The sequence below is a fragment of the Salmo trutta genome, chromosome 31 (assembly GCF_901001165.1).
Source record: "Salmo trutta chromosome 31, fSalTru1.1, whole genome shotgun sequence".
Taxonomy (NCBI): domain Eukaryota; kingdom Metazoa; phylum Chordata; class Actinopteri; order Salmoniformes; family Salmonidae; genus Salmo; species Salmo trutta.
The window spans coordinates 16877679-16895865 of NC_042987.1; the positions used below are offsets into that span (position 1 = coordinate 16877679).

Genomic DNA, 18187 nt, shown 5'->3' on the forward strand with positions numbered 1-18187 from the left:
TCTCTCCGCATGTCCAGCCCACTCATTATCTCAGCCAATCATGGCTAGCAGGAAGGCTGCTCACTTTTTCTGTGGCTAAACCAACTAGGCTCGTAATTTAACAATTTCATTCATATTTGCAGATGGCATACAAGTTTGATATTAAGGCACATGAAGGTTCACATGTTCGAGAAGGCATTTCTAAAAAACGCATTTTGATAAAAAAATATTTTTTACGTTCAAACAGCTCTCCAGTGAAGTCGTGACTTGCGACATACGCCTAGTTTCCTGATTTGGGTCACATATATTGCAATTCTTTTAGAATGAGCGGCCGTTCGTGTGCAAAGTATTTGCATTTCCATGAGCATAGTTATCAGCTGTATGTACGATAGTGATGTTCTTTGTCTCTTCTCCCGCTCTTTTTTACATGCCCCTCCCTTTTCATTTTTCTTGCAAGCCATCATATTGGGTTAGTCCACTAGAGACTTTTCATTGCCTTGTGTAGTAATCAATGTGTAAGCTATCCTGTTTGTGTGTTTATGTAATTCTGTGTGATTATTTAGTTAGTTAGTAAACTAATAATTAAGCCAATTTGTATACTGCTGATTCATCATTTAGGCTAGGGTTTGTGCAGATATCCAAGAGTTTTGCGACATTCAGAATGAGACTGAAAGTAAAAAGGAATGAATAAATTGACCATGACTGATGTAAGAGATCTTTATATCTTTAAAAATTAATTCAGGAAAACGGTAACTCGTTAAATAAACTTTTTCCGTGGTGCCCCAGATTACTACTTAATTAATTGTTCTATGGTTAATTTAATCGCGTAATAATTAAACGTAGTTAATTTATTTTATAAAATAACAGTCAAACACATTAATGACAGCAAAGACACGACAACACCATGAGCGTTCTTTATTTTTATCTGCACGGTGTACTGAAAACCCAGCTGGCTGTAGAGATGGGGACAGTATACATGGAGAGAGCCATGGTTCCGTGAAACAGAGTATGTTGCAGTCCTTGACTTCTCTCTGGAAGGAGCTTGTCTACTTTATTGTCCAGGGACTGAACATTAGCGAGTAATATACTCGGAAGTGGTGGATGTTGTGCACACCTCCTGGGTCGAGCTAAAAGTCCACTCCAAATACCTCATCTCCACCGGTGGCGGAGTAGCCTCTGGGATGAGCTAATTCTCCTTGTGGGTTACGAACAAAGGATCCAATTCAGGAAAGTCGTATTTCTGGTGAAAATGCTGGTGAGTTACCGCCGTTCTGATATTCAGAATGTATTTCCGGCTGTATCTAATAATGCAAAAAGCAATCTGGGCTAATAATGTGATAAATAACACACTCAGTCATTTGTATCATAGCATTACATGTTGAACGCCCTTCCTGATATTTATTTATTATATCTCTCAGATAGACACTGCAGAACAAACTTTCTTTCGATTTTTTTGGGGGGGACTATGTATTGTTCCATTTATTGAATCTGTTAGTCAATGCATTTTGTATGGGCTAGTAGCATTAATGCCAAATAATATTGTCCTAAAATATTTTTTGTATATATATTTTTTTATACTTAAAAGGGTTTAAAATTCAAAGTCAAATAGCAAAATGATCCTTGGTATGACCTTTAAAAACAATTAGACTTTCTGCCCATAATTTCATTTAAAATACTCCAAAGCTATTTTCCATCATATTTTATATAATTTATCTTAGTTTCATAACACAGTTTCTTATTATTTTTGTTCAGTTTAGTCTCATCATTTATTAATTTACAGTAAGTTTGCTAATCACCTGTGCAGATGGACATAGCGACTCCTTTTTCCAAATCTCTCTCAACCATAAAAACATGAAAATTCCACATCAATCCACAGAGCCTTAATAGTTCTAACAGTCAGTTTCTTAATAGGTGCATGCTTATTAATAACTGGAAGAAACTATTTTATAAATGCATCAAGTGTCTGGATGCACCTCATTACACACATCAGTCCAACAAATATTTTTTTTACATCTTCAACATAGGAATTATTACAAAACGTGTAATCTCTTTGACACTTTTTTAGGCCCAGCCTTTGGAAATGTGGCTTTTCTGGATATAGCCACTATATTATGGTCACTACATCCAATTGGTGTGGATACAGCTTTAGAACAAAGTGCTGCTGCATTGGTAAAGATGTGATCAATACACCTGGATGATGTAGTTCCTGTACTATATGTGTTACACAGGTATGTTGATTGTCTTCGAGGAACCCCTGTGTAAAGGTTTATTAGCTAATTCATATTGTAGTTTCTGTCAGCTGAGAGTTATAAAAACATGACCGCTTCTGTTATGTCAATCTTTCCGCTAGGACAAATGTAGCCTACATTTTTCCGGTTTGGATGATTGTGTTATGCTGTAGCTACTTCTGTAAATGTCTGAACATTGCTTCCAAAAATAAACTGCTCACATTCTGGACATAACTTTGTAAGGACTGTGTCTGTGCAAAATGTTTCTGAAAAAACAGTGTGGCCAGCTTAAATGCTGATTGTTGCGTCATTCGAAACTGGACATTCTAAATAAGCGTTCTAATCACACCGGTTTGATCGTACGCTATAGAGACCACTGTAGGATGATCACACCTGTGTGTTGTTACGTGTGAAAAGGTTAAAGCGGCACAGCTGTCCTTGAGACGTCCCCCTCAGGACTTAAGCAAAGCCTCGGATGTCTCTGCCATCCCCACTGAGTACCATGACCTCCTGGCGGTCTTCAGTAAGGCACGTGCTACTTCTCTTCCCTCGCACCGTCCTTATGACTGTGCCATTGATCTCCTCCCAGACACCACACCACCTCGTGGTCATCTATATTCTCTATCCGGGCCAGAGACCAAGGCCATGGAGGAGTACATAGAGGAGTCTCTGGCTACTGGAGACATCTTCTACCGGCACAGGGTTTTTCTTTGTGGAGAAGAAGGACAAGACCCTGCGTCCGTGCATTGACTACTGGCATCTGAATGATATAACGATCAAGAATCGTTACCCCCTACCACTCCTCTCCTCGGCTTTCGAACCTCCAGCAGGCCGCCATTTTTTCCAAATTGGACCTTCGTAATGCCTACCACCTGGTTCGGATATGCGAAGAAGATGAGTGGAAGACAGCATTTAACACAGTCAGTGGACATTATGAATACCAGGTTATGCCGTTTGGACTCACCAACGCCTCCGCTGTCTTCCAGGCTCTGGTAAACGATGTGCTCCGGGACATGCTCAACTGTTTTGTGTTCATCTACCTTGACGACATCCTGTTTTTTTCCCAGTCTGTACCAAGAACATGTGCTTCATGTCAGACAAGTCCTTCAGTGCCTCTTGGAGAACAAATTGTTTGTGAAAGCCGAGAAGTGTGAGTGTAGAGCGGTGGTGTTTGCTCAGTTGGTAGAGCATGGTGTTTGCAACACCAGGGTTGTGGGTTCGATCCCCACGGGGGGCCAGCACAGAAAAAAAAAATGTATGAAATGTATGCATTCACTACTGTAAGTCACTCTGGATAAGAGTGTCTGCTAAATGACTAAAATGTAAAAAAAATGGAAATCTCCTTTCTGGGATATGTCATCGCTGATGGAAATGTCCAAATGGATCCTGAACAAGTGAAAGCAATGGTAGATAGTGGCCTCAGCCTACATCCAGGGTGCATTTACAATGTTTCCTGGGGTTCGCTAACTTCTACCGCCGTTTCATTCAGGGCTAAAGCACCCTGGCGGCCCCCCTCTCTGCACTCACCTCTCCCAAAGTACCGTTCACATGGTCTCCAGCTGTCGACAGAGCCTTTGTGGACCTGAAGCATCAGTTTACCACAGCACCGATCCTCGTCCATCCGGAGCGTCTCATCAATTTGTGGTAGATGCTTCTGATGTTGGAGTAGGGGCCATCTTGTCCCAGCGATCTGGCCAGCACCAAAAGCTCCATCCTTGTGCCTTACTGTCCCATCATCTCAATTCTGCAGAAAGGAACTACGACGTAGGCAACCAAGAACTCCTGGCGGTCAAGATGGCGTTGGAAGAGTGGAGGCACTGGCTGGAAGGAGCAGAACAGCCATCCTTGGTTTGGACTGACCATAAAAATGTGGAATATCTCCGTACAGCCAAGCGCTTTAACTCCAGGTAGTTTACAAGATTCAACTTCACCATTTCCTACCGCCCAGGGTACAAAAATGTGAAGACTGACGCCCTCTCCCACCTATACAGTTCCTCTGCCATACCCTTGGTCTACGAAACCATTCTCCCTACCTCATGCCTTGCGGCTTCAGTGGATTGGGGTATTGAAACCGTAGTCCACAAGGCACAACGTTCTCAGCATGAACCTGAAGGGGGCCCGGCTAACCGGTTGTTTGTCCCTAATTCAGTCTGGTCCCGGGTCCTGGAATGGGTTCATTCCTCCAGGCTGACCTGTCATCCAGGTTCCTGTCGTACCCTAGACTTCCGCCGACAATGTTTCTGGTGACCCACAATGGTTCCTGACATCTCTGCCTTCGTCGCTGCGTGCACAGTGTGTGCTCAGAACAAGACTCCACGGCAAGCTCCTTCTGACCACCTTCAGCCACTACCTGTCCCTCATCATCCCTGGTCCCATATCTCTCTGGACTTTGTCACTGGACTCCCTCTGTCTGATGGCATCACTGCCATTCCGACAGTGGTGGATCAGTTCTCCAAGGCTGCCCTTTTCATCCCTTACCCCAAACAACCCTCTGCCAAGGAGACGGCCCAGCTTATGGTGCAGCACGTCTTCCGGATCCATGGACTCCCGGTGGACATGGTCTCCGACTGGGGTCCTCAGTTCTCATCTCAGTTCTGGAAGGCGTTCTGCACCCTTAACGGGTCGTCGGCCAGCCTGTCCTCTGGATTCCATCCCCAATCCAATGGCCATTTGGAGCGAGCTAACCAGGACCTGGAAACCACCCTAAGATGCCTGGTCTCAACCAACCCCACTACCTGGAGCCGACAACTGGTCTGGGTGGAGTATGCCCGGAACAACGTTCCCTGTTCAGCCACGGGACTCAACCCATAGAGCACTCAAAAGGGGAATCAGCCTCTGCTCTTCCCAAAACAAGAGCAGGAGGTCAACGTACCCTCGGCCCAGATGTTTGTCTGCCACTATCGACGTACCTGGAGAAGAGCTGGGGCGGCACTTCTCAAGACCAACTCCAGGTATTGTCGACAAGTGGACCGCCGGCGGACTCCAGCTCCCCGCTACCGCATTGGGCAGAAGGTATGGCTTTCCACAAGGGACCTACCCCTTTGGGTGGAATCCCGCAAATTGTCCCCGTTTCATTGGTCCTTTTCCCATCTCTAGAGTTTTTAGTTCCACTGCTGTCCATCTTTTGTTACCCCGTACCCTCTGTATTCACCCTACTTTCCATGTGTCTAGGATTAAGCCCGTGTCTCACAGCTCTTTGTCTTCTGTCTCCAGGCTCATTCCTCCTCCCCGTGTCATCAATGGCCCTCCGGCATACACGGTGAAACACCTCCTGGGTGTTCGACCACGGGGCAGGGGTTTCCAGTACCTGGTTGACTGGGAGGGTTATGGCCTGGAAGAGAGATGCTGGGTTTCCGCTAGATACATCCTGGATCCAGCACTCATTGCCGACTTCCACCGCCGACACCCCGGTCAACCAGGTATGCGCCCAGGTAGGACGCCAGAAGGCGCCCCTAGGGGGGGGGGGGGGTACTGTCACTCTCTGATCTGTTTCCCCTGTCATTGTGCTTGTCTCCACCCCCCTCCAGGTGTCACTCATTATCCTCTGTGTATTTATCCCTGTGTTTCCTGTCTCTCTGTGCCAGTTCGTCTTGTTTTGCCAAGTCAACCAACGTTTTTTCCTAGCTCCTATCTTTCCCAGTCTCTGCTTTTCCCTATCCCTCCTGGTTTTGACCCTTGCCTGTCCTGACACCGAACCCGCCTGCCTGACCACTCTGCCTGTTCTGACCTCGAGCCTGCCTATCCCCTTGATCCTTTTGGACTCGTACCTGATCACTGAACCCCTGCCTGTCCTGACCTCGAGCCTGCCTATCGCCTGGTACTGTTTGGACTCTGAACTAGTTTATGAACTCTCGCCTGTCCCCGACCAGCCCTTTGCCTACCCCTTTTGTTATTATAAATATTGGAGCTCAACCATCTGCCTCCTGTGTCTGCATTTGGGTCTCACCTTGTGCCCTTATAAGAACATCTCTGGTCATCCCTACTGCCTCTTATCTGGCACATTCATTAAATACACATGCTTAATTTGTAAATTATGTCTGAGGGTTGGAATGTGCCCCTGGCTATCTGTAAAAAAAACGTAATAAAAATGGTGCCATCTGGTTTGCTTAATGTAAGCAATTTGAAATGATTTTTACATTTGATACTTAAGTATATTTTAGCAATTACATTTACTTTTGATACTTAACTATATTTAAAACCAAATACTTTTAGACTTTTACTTAAGTAGTATTTTACTGGGTGACTTTCACTTTTACTTGAGTCATTTTCTATTAAGGTATCTTTACTTTTACTCAAGTATGACCATTGGATACTTTTTCCACCACTGATTGGATATATGCTGTAGGTTCGAATCAACCCAAGATCATGAATCCTGAAGATGTAACAAAGTGCATGACAATGTGGTCCAGAGGAAGCCAGCTGTTTGTTCTCAATCCCTACCTTGCCCCATTCTTCCAAGAGCTCACTGAGTTTGAATGAAGACCACTTGTGAGGTAAGTACACATACACACAATTCCAGCTTGATATGCCCATTGTCCCCTGTCTTTTTACCCACAGTGTAACAGCCCTGGTGCTCTCTCTCTCTCATTCTATTCTTTATTTTTCTATGCTTGTCCTAGGGATGAGAAGAGCTAACAAATCAGAATTGAGTTGGTTTATTACGGAGCCCCATGAGGAACACCTGATGCTTCTTCACCTGACTTCTCTCTCCTGGATGCTCTCCGGCCCAAACTGTCCTGTTGTGTTTCACCTTCTCCTCCACTTACCCCAAACAGAGTTGCACAGGAGCATTAGGAGCATACACCTAGACCATCAGGCTGCTGATAGCCACCACTACCTGTCTTTACAGTAAGGAAAATAGAACTATAAGACATATTACAGCATATCTGCTGTAAAGCAAAATTACAGTATTAAGCTGGCCACTGTGGTGCCAGTATAATGCGGTACATTTACAGGGAAAAGTTTTACAGTGCAGCTCTACTTCCTGGTCGGGGGCACCTCCATCTGCCACACCTTCAGATAGAAGAGACACTTTCAAACTCAACTCCCCCCCCCCCCCCCAGCCATCTGGAACTAAAATAGTATTTACAGATCCCCACACGGTGCCTGAACCTGGGCACAGCAGCCAGAGAACCTGACCCAGATCTCTGCCTTGCTTTCCTGTCTCACCGCACCACAGCGTAGAGCAGAGCAGCAATATCTGTTAAACTCAGACGCACTAGCTGGAGGGATACAGACCCAGATAACTATCTTCTCTTCTCCCTCTTAAAAAGTGCAAAGTCACACAAAAAGATCTCAAGGGTAACCTAACCAGAGAGGAAAGTTTAGTGGAGGAGTTAGCTAGTACCTCAGATGGAAAAATGTACAAACAGATAGACACAGCGAAGAGAAAGTGCTCCAATTCAAAACCAAGAGTGTTCTTTAATGCAGTATATGTATACAGTTACGGCAATTATGATCATGGTTGTAATGGTTGTCAAGGAATATCCATGCCCAGCTACCCTTATGTTGGTTAGCCTCACAGTCATTCCAGTACTATTGGCACCTTGTGTCCTTGAGGCCCATTACAACAAAGAGGAAATAATCAAGGAGACTTTAGGACCCCTGCAGTGGCAAATCCAGATGGGACAGTCAGAATGAGAAATACTTTGAGTAAGACCAGGCTCTTTTATCAGCACTACGCCAACTAAAGGAGAGAAAGAGAGAGAGAGAGAGGGTGAAGGAGAGCGGGTGGGAAGGGGCGAAGGGAGGTAGATAGTGTGGGCACTTCGTACACATCAGTAGGACAGGAGTCTAAAAGAGGCATCAGTAGATAATGACTTCATCCTCTTAATATTAGCTGAGTGTGTAAAAGCATGCGCCACCTCATGAGTTTCTGAAGATACCTTTTTTTAACGTATCAGAGGTATTATAGAGAGAAAGAGCAGAATAAGAGCACCATGGTTGCTCTATACTGTTTAAATAATGTAAACACCATTTCACAATACCAGTGATTATAGGTTTTAATGTGCAGTGGGTTTATGTTTGCTTATGTGTGTGGGTGAGAGAAAAATGTATTTTTATGAAAATTTATAAAAAGCTCTCTCACAGACACACGCAGGCGCATATACACACACACACACACACACACACACACACACACACACACACACACACACACACACACACACACACACACACACACACACACACACACACACAGAGACATCTCTCATCCATGAAGTGACTGTCATTGATAGTGGCTGTGACTGATTTGCTTGTGGGCGATGGGTGTGGGTGGGTTGATATAGTGTGTGGGAGGGTAGGAATAAACGTTGTTTCCACATAATTTGAACAAAACAATTCAATGTGATGATGTTGAATCAACACGGCAAACTGATTGGATTTTAAAAAGTCATCAACGTAAAGGGAATTCTGTATTTTTTTACCTAAATCCAAAGACTCGACTCAATGTAAATCAAAATTAAACGTTGAACTGACATCTGTGTCCCGAATGGGAAGCTCCTATCACCGAGACATGAGGACACTACCAGTGCAGCAAACTGTCTGCATCAAATTAAGGGCAGCAGAGTTGCATCACTGCTCTCCCCCTTTAAACTCAAACGTAAACTTTTGCAGCCATCTCTCTTTGTTGACATAAGTAGGACTTAACTCATGTTATGAGAAACATACAGAACAAGAAAATAATATTTGTTCCTATTTTTTCCCCAGACATGCCACTTCGCAAATCTTATGCCATTAGTAACCATTACATATAATCCATATTACTTTTTGAAAAATAATATTAAAAAGTATGTTTTATTCTCTGAAACAATTGTGACCTATGGGAACATACATTGCCCGTATTCCCCAGCCCCAATATCAATATACCTCAGCCCACTTACACACACACCTAAACCCAATTACCCACACACCCAAGCCCTGGTACCCCAATGCCCTACATGCCAATTCCCTATTATTGATACAATCAAGTCCTGATGCACACATTTAGCCTTACAAGCCCTTGTTCTTACCCAAAGACTCCAGTTCCTTTGCCAAAACACCTCAGCCCTGTTACTTGCCTATCTCTGCCTTGTGACCCACTTTGCCAAGGCCTGCATTTCGCCAAGTCAACAACATTTACCTATATGCAGCTGTCCATTGCACACTCCAACCCTGTTTTTTGCATATCTTAGTCCTGTGACCTTTGACCTGTATACCCTAACCATTTCATAGATAACCTCATAGTACAGTTGTATAACACAGCCTCATTCACTTTTGTCTACCACAAATGTGTTACCAGTAGGATTTAAAAGGGCAGTCAGACCCATTACCTGTATGAGCCTGGTACATCTCGACACCCGATTACTCATGTCTTGAGCAGCATCACTCTTTCGAGTAGCACACAACACCCGCAACACTAAACCCAGAGTTCAGATGAGGGCCCAAAAACGTAAGAAGGTTTCTTATTGGCCAAACCATATCAGGCCACTTTAGTTCAAAGGTCAAAGTAATTAAGTGGATGGTGCATCAAATAATTAAACCCTGAGTGATTTTCAAATGATTGAAATGTCATTTCTTTGCAGTTTGCACATGAAGCAAAACGTGCTTGATGCAATGCAATAACAACATAGGCTGAATAGCAAAACACAATGTTTCTAATACATGGTTTTAACAGGGTATTACACAGGTAAATGCATGGGCATAAACCTTGATATTCATATAAAACAGGTCTACCCCAGTGCCCAAGCCTAAACTTGCATATAAACCAAGTCTAAATCTGTACTTCAGCCCTAATATACCCATACGGACCAGGTTTACACCTGTGGCTATGTCCAAGTCTGATTTAACAGGTCTACTCTTATAAAACAGGTCTAACTATACTGAACAAAAATAAACGCAACGTGCAACAATTTCAAAGATTTGACTGAGTTACAGTTCACAAAAAGAAATCAGTCAATTGAAATAAATTCATTAGGCCCTAATCTATAGATTTCACATGACTGGGAATACAGATAAGCACCTGTCGGTCACAGATACCTTAAAAAAAGATAGAGGCGTGGATCAGAAAATCAGTCAGTATCTAGTGTGACCACCAACTTTAAAGCACACCAACATATACATTAAGGAGACAAACCTTACCCCTGCCCTGACTGTGGGGAGAGTTTCTCTCAGCAGTGCTACTAACAAAGACACCAACGTATACACACAGGAGAGAAGCCGCATCAGTTCTCTCAGAACAGTTAAGATTAAAGTCACTCCATCACTTAATTCAATGATATTGGCACCGGAAGGGACAGCCGCCGTTTTACAGGCTCCTGACCAATTGTGCTATTTTGTGTGTTTTTACAGTTTTTTTACAGTTTTAACTTATTGTTTTTACAGTGTTATGGCCATTGTTTCATATGATGAAAAGAGCTTCTGGATATCAAAAGTCATTACTAACCTTGATTTGGATGAGGACAATATGCTAGAGGTGAAGGACATAATGCTCATCCCAGACCAGGCCTAAATCCCTGTCACTCGGAGGAGGCAGTGCTATAAAGGTTGGTGTGTGGGATACCTAACGAGACTGGGACGGTGAGTGGATAAGTCGCCCTTGCCCTCCGTTCCATTGGTGAACGTGCAATCACTGGAAATTAAACTGGATGAGCTCCGTTCGAGATATCCTATCAACGTGATGGGAAGAACTATACTGCTCAAAAAAATAAAGGGAACACTAAAATAACACATCCTAGATCTGAATGAATGAAATAATCTTATTAAATACTTTTTTCTTTACATAGTTGAATGTGCTGACAACAAAATCACACAAAAATAATCAATGGAAATCCAATTTATCAACCCGTGGAGGTCTGGATTTGGAGTCACACTCAAAATTAAAGTGGAAAACCACACTACAGGCTGATCCAACTTTGATGTAATGTCCTTAAAACAAGTCAAAATGAGGCTCAGTAGTGTGTGTGGCCTCCACGTGCCTGTATGACCTCCCTACAACACCTGGGCATGCTCCTGATGAGGTGGCGGATGGTCTCCTGAGGGATCTCCTCCCAGACCTGGACTAAAGCATCCGCCAACTCCTGGACAGTCTGTGGTGCAACGTGGCGTTGGTGGATGGAGCGAGACATGATGTCCCAGATGTGCTCAATTGGATTCAGGTCTGGGGAACGGGCAGGCCAGTCCATAGCATCAATGCCTTCCTCTTGCAGGAACTGCTGACACACTCCAGCCACATGAGGTCTAGCATTGTCTTGCATTAGGAGGAACCCAGGACAAACCGCACCAGCATATGGTCTCACAAGGGGTCTGAGGATCTCATCTCGGTACCTAATGGCAGTCAGGCTACCTCTGGCGAGCACATGGAGGGCTGTGCGGCCCCCCAAAGAAATGCCACCCCACACCATGACTGACCCACCGCCAAACCGGTCATGCTGGAGGATGTTGCAGGCAGCAGAACGTTCTCCACGGCGTCTCCAGACTCTGTCACGTCTGTCACATGTGCTCAGTGTGAACCTGCTTTCATCTGTGAAGAGCACAGGGCGCCAGTGGCGAATTTGGCAATCTTGGTGTTCTCTGGCAAATGCCAAACGTCCTGCACGGTGTTGGGCTGTAAGCACAACCCCCACCTGTGGACGTCAGGACCTCATACCACCCTCATGGAGTCTGTTTCTGACCGTTTGAGCAGACACATGCACATTTGTGGCCTGCTGGAGGTCATTTTGCAGGGCTCTGGCAGTGCTCCGCCTGCTCCTCCTTGCACAAAGGCGGAGGTAGCGGTCCTGCTGCTGGGTTGTTGCCCTCCTACGGCCTCCTCCACGTCTCCTGATGTACTGGCCTGTCTCCTGGTAGCACCTCCATGCTCTGGACACTACGTTGACAGACACAGCAAACCTTCTTGCCACAGCTCGCATTGATGTGCCATCCTGGATGAGCTGCACTACCTGAGCCACATGTGTGGGTTGTAGACTCCGTCTCATGCTACCACTAGAGTGAAAGCACCGCCAGCATTCAAAAGTGACCAAAACATCAGCCAGGAAGCATAGGAACTGAGAAGTGGTCTGTGGTCCCTACCTGCAGAACCACTCCTTTATTGGGGGTGTCTTGCTAATTGCCTATAATTTCCACCTGTTGTCTATTCCATTTGCACAACAGCATGTGAAATGTATTGTCAATCAGTGTTGCTTCCTAAGTGGACAGTTTGATTTCACAGAAGTGTGATTGACTTGGAGTTACATTGTGTTGTTTAAGTGTTCCCTTTATTTTTTTGAGCAGTGTATAATAACTTATGCTTCACGAGTCGTGGCAAGGAAAATGTAAATCTAGATGTTTTTTTCTATACATCGGCAGGACATAACAGCTGCGGCTGGTAAGCCGGGGGGGATGGGTGTGTCTTTGTCAACAACAGGTGGTGCGTGACCTCTAGTATTAAGGAAGTCTAAAGGTTCTAATCATGATAATCTGTAGACCACACTAGAGAGTTTTCAAATCAAATCAAATCGAATCAAATTGTATTGGTCACGTACACATGGTTAGCAGATGTTATTGCAAGTGTAGCGAAATGCTTGTGCTTCTAGTTCCGACATTGCAGCAATATCACCAAGTAATCTAACAATTCCACAACAACTCTCTAATACACACACAAACGGATGGGATAAGAAAATATACATATAGAGTTGAAGTCGGAAGTTTACATACACCTTAGCCAAATACATTTAAACTCAGTTTTTCACAATTCCTGACATTTAATCCCAGTAAAAATTCCCTGTCTTAGGTCAGTTAGGATCACCACTTTACTTTAAGAATGTGAAATGTCAGAATAATAGTAGAGAGAATTATTTATTTCAGCTTTTATTTCTTTCATCACATTCCCATTGAGTCAGAAGTTTACATACACTCAATTAGTATTTGGTAACATTGCCTTTAAATTGTTTAACTTGGGTCAAACGTTTCGGGTAGCCTTCCACAAGCTTCCCACAATAAGTTGGTTGAATTTTGGTCAGGTTTGTAGGCCTCCTTGCTCGCACATGCTTTTTCAGTTCTGCCCACAAAAATCTGTAGGTTTGAGGTTAGGGCTTTGTGATGGCCACTCCAATACCTTGATTTTGTTTTCCTGAAGCCATTTTGCCACAACTATGTAAGTATGCTTGGGGTCATTGTCCATTTGGAAGACCCATTTGCGACCAAGCTTTAACTTCCTGACTGATGTCTTGAGATGTTGTTTCAATATATCCACATAATTTTCCTCCCTCATGATGCCATCTATTTTGTGAAATGCACCAGCCCCTCCTGCAGCAAAGCACCCCCACAAAATGATGCTCCCACCCCCGTGCTTCACGGTTGGGATGGTGTTCTTCGGCTTGCAAGCCTCCCTCTTTTTCCTCCAAACATAACGATGGTCATTATGGCCAAACAGTTCTATTTTTGTTTCATCAGACCAGAGGACATTTCTCCAAAAAGTAAGATCTTTGTCCCCATGTGTAGTTGCAAACCGTAGTCTGGCTTTTTTATGGCAGTTTTGGAGCAGTGGCTTCCTCCTTGCCTTGTCGATATAGGACTCGTTTTACTGTGGATATAGGTACTTTTGTACCGTTTTCTCCAGCATCTTCACAAGGTCCTTTGCTGTTGTACTGGGATTGATTTGCACTTTTCGCCCCAAAGTACGTTCATCTCTAGGAGACAGAACGTGTCTCCTTCCTGAGCGGTATGACGGCTGCGTGGTCCCATGGTGTTTATACTTGCGTACTATTTTGTACAGATGAACGTGGTACCTTCAGGTGTTTGGAAATTGCTCAAAAGGATGAACCAGACTTGTGGAGGTCGACAATTGTTTTTCTGAGGTCTTGGCTGATTTCTTTTGATTTTCCCAAGATGTCAAGCAAAGAGGCACTGAGTTTGAAGGTAGGCCTTGAAATACATTCACAGGTACACCTCCAATTGACTCAAATGATGTCAGTTAGCCTATCAGAAGCTTCTAAAGCCATGACATAATTTTCTGGAATTTTCCAAGCTGTTTAAAGGCACAGTCAAATTAAACCTCTGACCCACTGGAATTGTGATACAGTGGAATTTCAGTGAAATAATCTGTCCGTAAACAATTGTTGGAAAAATTACTTGTGTCATGCACAAAGTAGATATCCTAACCGACTTGCCAAAACCATAGTTTGTTAACAAGAAATTTGTGGAGTGGTTGAAAAACGAGTTTTAATGACTCCAACCTAAGTGTATGTTAACTTCCGACTTCAAATGTATATGCTTCTGGTTTACTGTTAGAATTAGTTTATGGACTTCAAAAATTATGTTAATAAGTAACAATGCATATACCTAGAACATGCATGGAGAACCTTGCTCCTAGAGATCTTCACTGTGGCCATTCTCCAGGGTATTTTTTTCTTGCCTCCACTATCCATGCCCTACCCTTTTGGTTACAGTGGATGTGAGATTATTTTTGGCCTGCATGCCCAATGCAGACATGATGGGATTAGTATTGGCCTCGTGGGCACGTCCAATGCATTTGTACATGTGGCTTGTCATTTCTATACTGAAACAGGATTTGCAAATCCTCACACATTGTTTACATTTTTCTGAGATGTTTTCTCCATTTGAAATTATACTATTAGATATAGGAAAAGCACTAACACATCTGAGATAACTTGTGTGTGTTAATCATTTGCTAATAACTTCAAATAAAATAAAAAGCTGATTCATACTAGCAAGATCAGTGTGTGGGTTTTTCTTTTCATTAGACAATGACTGTTACAATGTTGAAGGATACCAGATTTGACTTCTACAGTTACTGTACATTCAGTCATGAAATGGATTACTGCAACCCCTACTCTTGTAATCAAGGTAGACCTTAAAGATGACCCTGACAAATCCTACAAGCGATGGAGCCAGTGTAGTAGGATTCTATCTTAGTCCTATATTGACCTCCATGTTTGATGGCTCGTTGGAGGTCATAGCGGGCTTTCTTGTAAGCATCCATGTCCTGTTCCTTGAAGCGGTTGCTCAAGCCTTTAGCCCTGCGTGGATACTGCCTGCAATCCATTGATTTTGATTACGGTGCATACATAAGGTCACTGTGGGGATGACATCATCGATGGACTTATTGAAGAAGCCCGTGACTGATGTGGTAAATTCCTCAATGTTATCGGAGGAATCCCTGAACATATAGTCTGTGCTATCAAAGCAGTCTTGAAGCTTAGTGCCCGGTTTGTCTGACAACTTCCATACTGAGCACTTTACTGGTACGTCCTGTTTGACTTTTTGCTTGTAACCAGGAAGCAGGAGGATGGAGTCGTGGTCTGATTTGCTGAAGGGAGGGCGAGGGAGGGCCTTGTATGTGTTTCTGTTGGAAGAGTAAAAGTCGTCCAGAGTGTTAGTGCCTTTTGTGGCACAGGAGACATTTTGGTAAAAGTGGGATAAAACATATTTCCGTCTTATGGTCCTTTACAGCTCGTTGGAGTGCCTGCTTAGCGCCATTCTCATTTTGTGGTGGGATGTGGGCAAACTGTTGACTGGTACTGTATATACTGTATAAAGTTTCCTGATCTTTCTTAAATCTCTCAGATATAGAACAGACACTTCATAACAAACTTCCTTTGGAATTTTTGTTGTTCTATGTAGTGAATCTGTTATTCAATGTTTTTTTATTGGCTATTAGCAGTTAGGCCATTTTTTGTACTTCAAGGGGTCTTACAATTCAAAATCAAATAGCTAAATTATCCTTGGCATAACCTTCTTAAAACAATTCCATATAGCTTGGTAGAACCACTCCCCCGGCTTAGACAGAGCTTAGACAGGGCTTAGACTGTCATGGGTTAAAATAGGCAATGTTCACCCGAGCTTTATGAGGTAGTCACCTGGAATGCATTTCAATTAACAGGTGTGCCTTGTTAAAAGTACATTTGTGGAATTATTTTCCTTCTTAATGCGTTTGAGCCAATCAGTTGTGTTGTGACAAGTTGCGGGTGGTATGCAGAAGATAGACCTATTTGGTAAAAGACCAAGTCCATATTATGGCAAGAACAGCTCAAATAAACAAAGAGAAACAACCATCCGTCATTACTTTAAGACCTGAAGGTCAGTCCATCAGGAAAATTTCAAGAACTTTGAAAGTTTCTTCAAGTGCTGTTGCAAAAACCATCAAGCTCTATGATGAAACTGGTTCTCATGAGGACCGCCACAGGAAAGAAAGACCCAGAGTTACCTCTGCTGCAGAGGATAAGTTCATTAGAGTTAACTGCACCTCAGGTTGCAGCCCAAATAAATGCTTCATTGAGTTCAAGTAACAGACACATCTCAACATCAACTGTTCAGAGGAGACTGTGTGAATCAATCCTTCATGGTCGAATTGCTGTAAAGAAACCACTACTAAAGGACACCAATAAGAAGAGACTTGTTTGGGCCAAGAAACACGAGCAATGGACATTAGACTGGTGGAAATCTGTCCTTTTGTCTGATGAGTCCATATTTGAGATTTTTGGTTCCAACCGCTGTGTCTTTGTGAGATTCAGAGTAGGAGAACGGTGAGATGCAGAGTAGGTGATCTCCGCATGCGTGGTTCCCACCGTGAAGAATGGAGGAGGAGGTGTGATGGTGTGGGGGTGCTTTGCTGGTGACAATGTCAGTGATTTGTTTAGAAGTCAAGGCACACAACCAGCATGGTTACCACAGCATTCTGCAGTGAAACACAATCCCATCTGTTTTGGGCTTAGTGGGGCTATCTTTTGATTTTCAACAGGACAATGACCCAAAACACACTTCCATGCTGTGCAAGGGCTATTTGACCAAGAAGGAGAGTGACGGAGTGCTGCATCAGATGACCTGGCCTCCACAATCACCCGACCTCAACCGAATTGAGATGGTTTGGGATGAGTTTGACCGCAGAGTGAAGGAAAAGCAGCCAACAGGTCCTGAGCATATGTGGGAACTCCTTCAAGACTGTTGGAAAAGCATTCGTCATGAAGCTGGTTGAGAGAATGCCAAGAGTGTGCAAAGCTGTCATCAAGGCAAAGGGTAAGCTACTTTGAAGAATCTAAATCTAAAATATATTTTGATTTAACACTTTTTTGGTTATTACATGAATTATTGTTATTATTGTACAATGTAGAAAAGAGTTTAAAAAATAAAGAAAAACCCTTGAATGAATAGGTGTGTCCAAACTTTTGACTGGTACTGTAGATATATTTTAAACCCTTATTTTTTCACTATCCAGTCTCCATAATTTAAACTGAAGAAATATATTAACGCAACATACAACAATTTGAAATATATTACCGAGTTACAGATCATATAAGGAAATCAGTAAATTGAAATAAATAAATGAGGCCCTCATCTATGGATTTCACATGACTGTGCAGGGGTGCAGCCATGGTTGGGCTTTGGAGGGCATAGGTCCACCCACTTGGCAGCCAGGCCCAGGCAATCAGAATTAGTTTTTCTCCACAAAACGGCTTTATTACAGACAGAAATACTCCTCAGATGTGGAGGCCCTAGGCTGGCGTGGATACACGTGGCCTGCTGTCACGTCCTGACCAGCTGATGGAGCTAGTGTTTTAGTTTTGGGGTCAGGACGTGGCAGGTTTGTGTTTGTTAAATGTTGGGTTGATGATTGGGACTTCCAATTGAAGGCAGGTGTGTATAGTTGCCTTTGATTGGAAGTCCTATATAGGTGTGTGTGTGTTTGTCTTTGGGGTTGTGGGGAATTGTTTGGCACTGTGGTTTTTAAGCCTGCAAACTGTTGCTGTCGTGGTTTTTTTGTTTTCCGGTGGATGCTTTACTCCTTTTGATGGGGAAAAAAAATATGAGTATCCACACTTCCGCTGCGCCTTGGTCCTCCATTACAGACGACAACTGTGACAGAATTCCCCACCTTCACAGGACCAAGCAGCGGAAGAAGGCTGGCAAAGACTGGGAGACCGAGAGGCACCCCCAATAATTTTTTAGGGGGGGGCACAAGGGCTGTGTGACGGGGCAGGAGCTGCCCGCCAGTCAACAGTCGC

General features: G+C 43.6%; 1 pseudogene; it reads left to right on the top strand.

The window, feature by feature from the left end:
- The first annotated feature begins 1228 nt into the window (after positions 1-1228).
- The window catches only part of LOC115169184 (uncharacterized), a 68296-nt pseudogene continuing 51337 nt past the window's right edge, over positions 1229-18187 (top strand).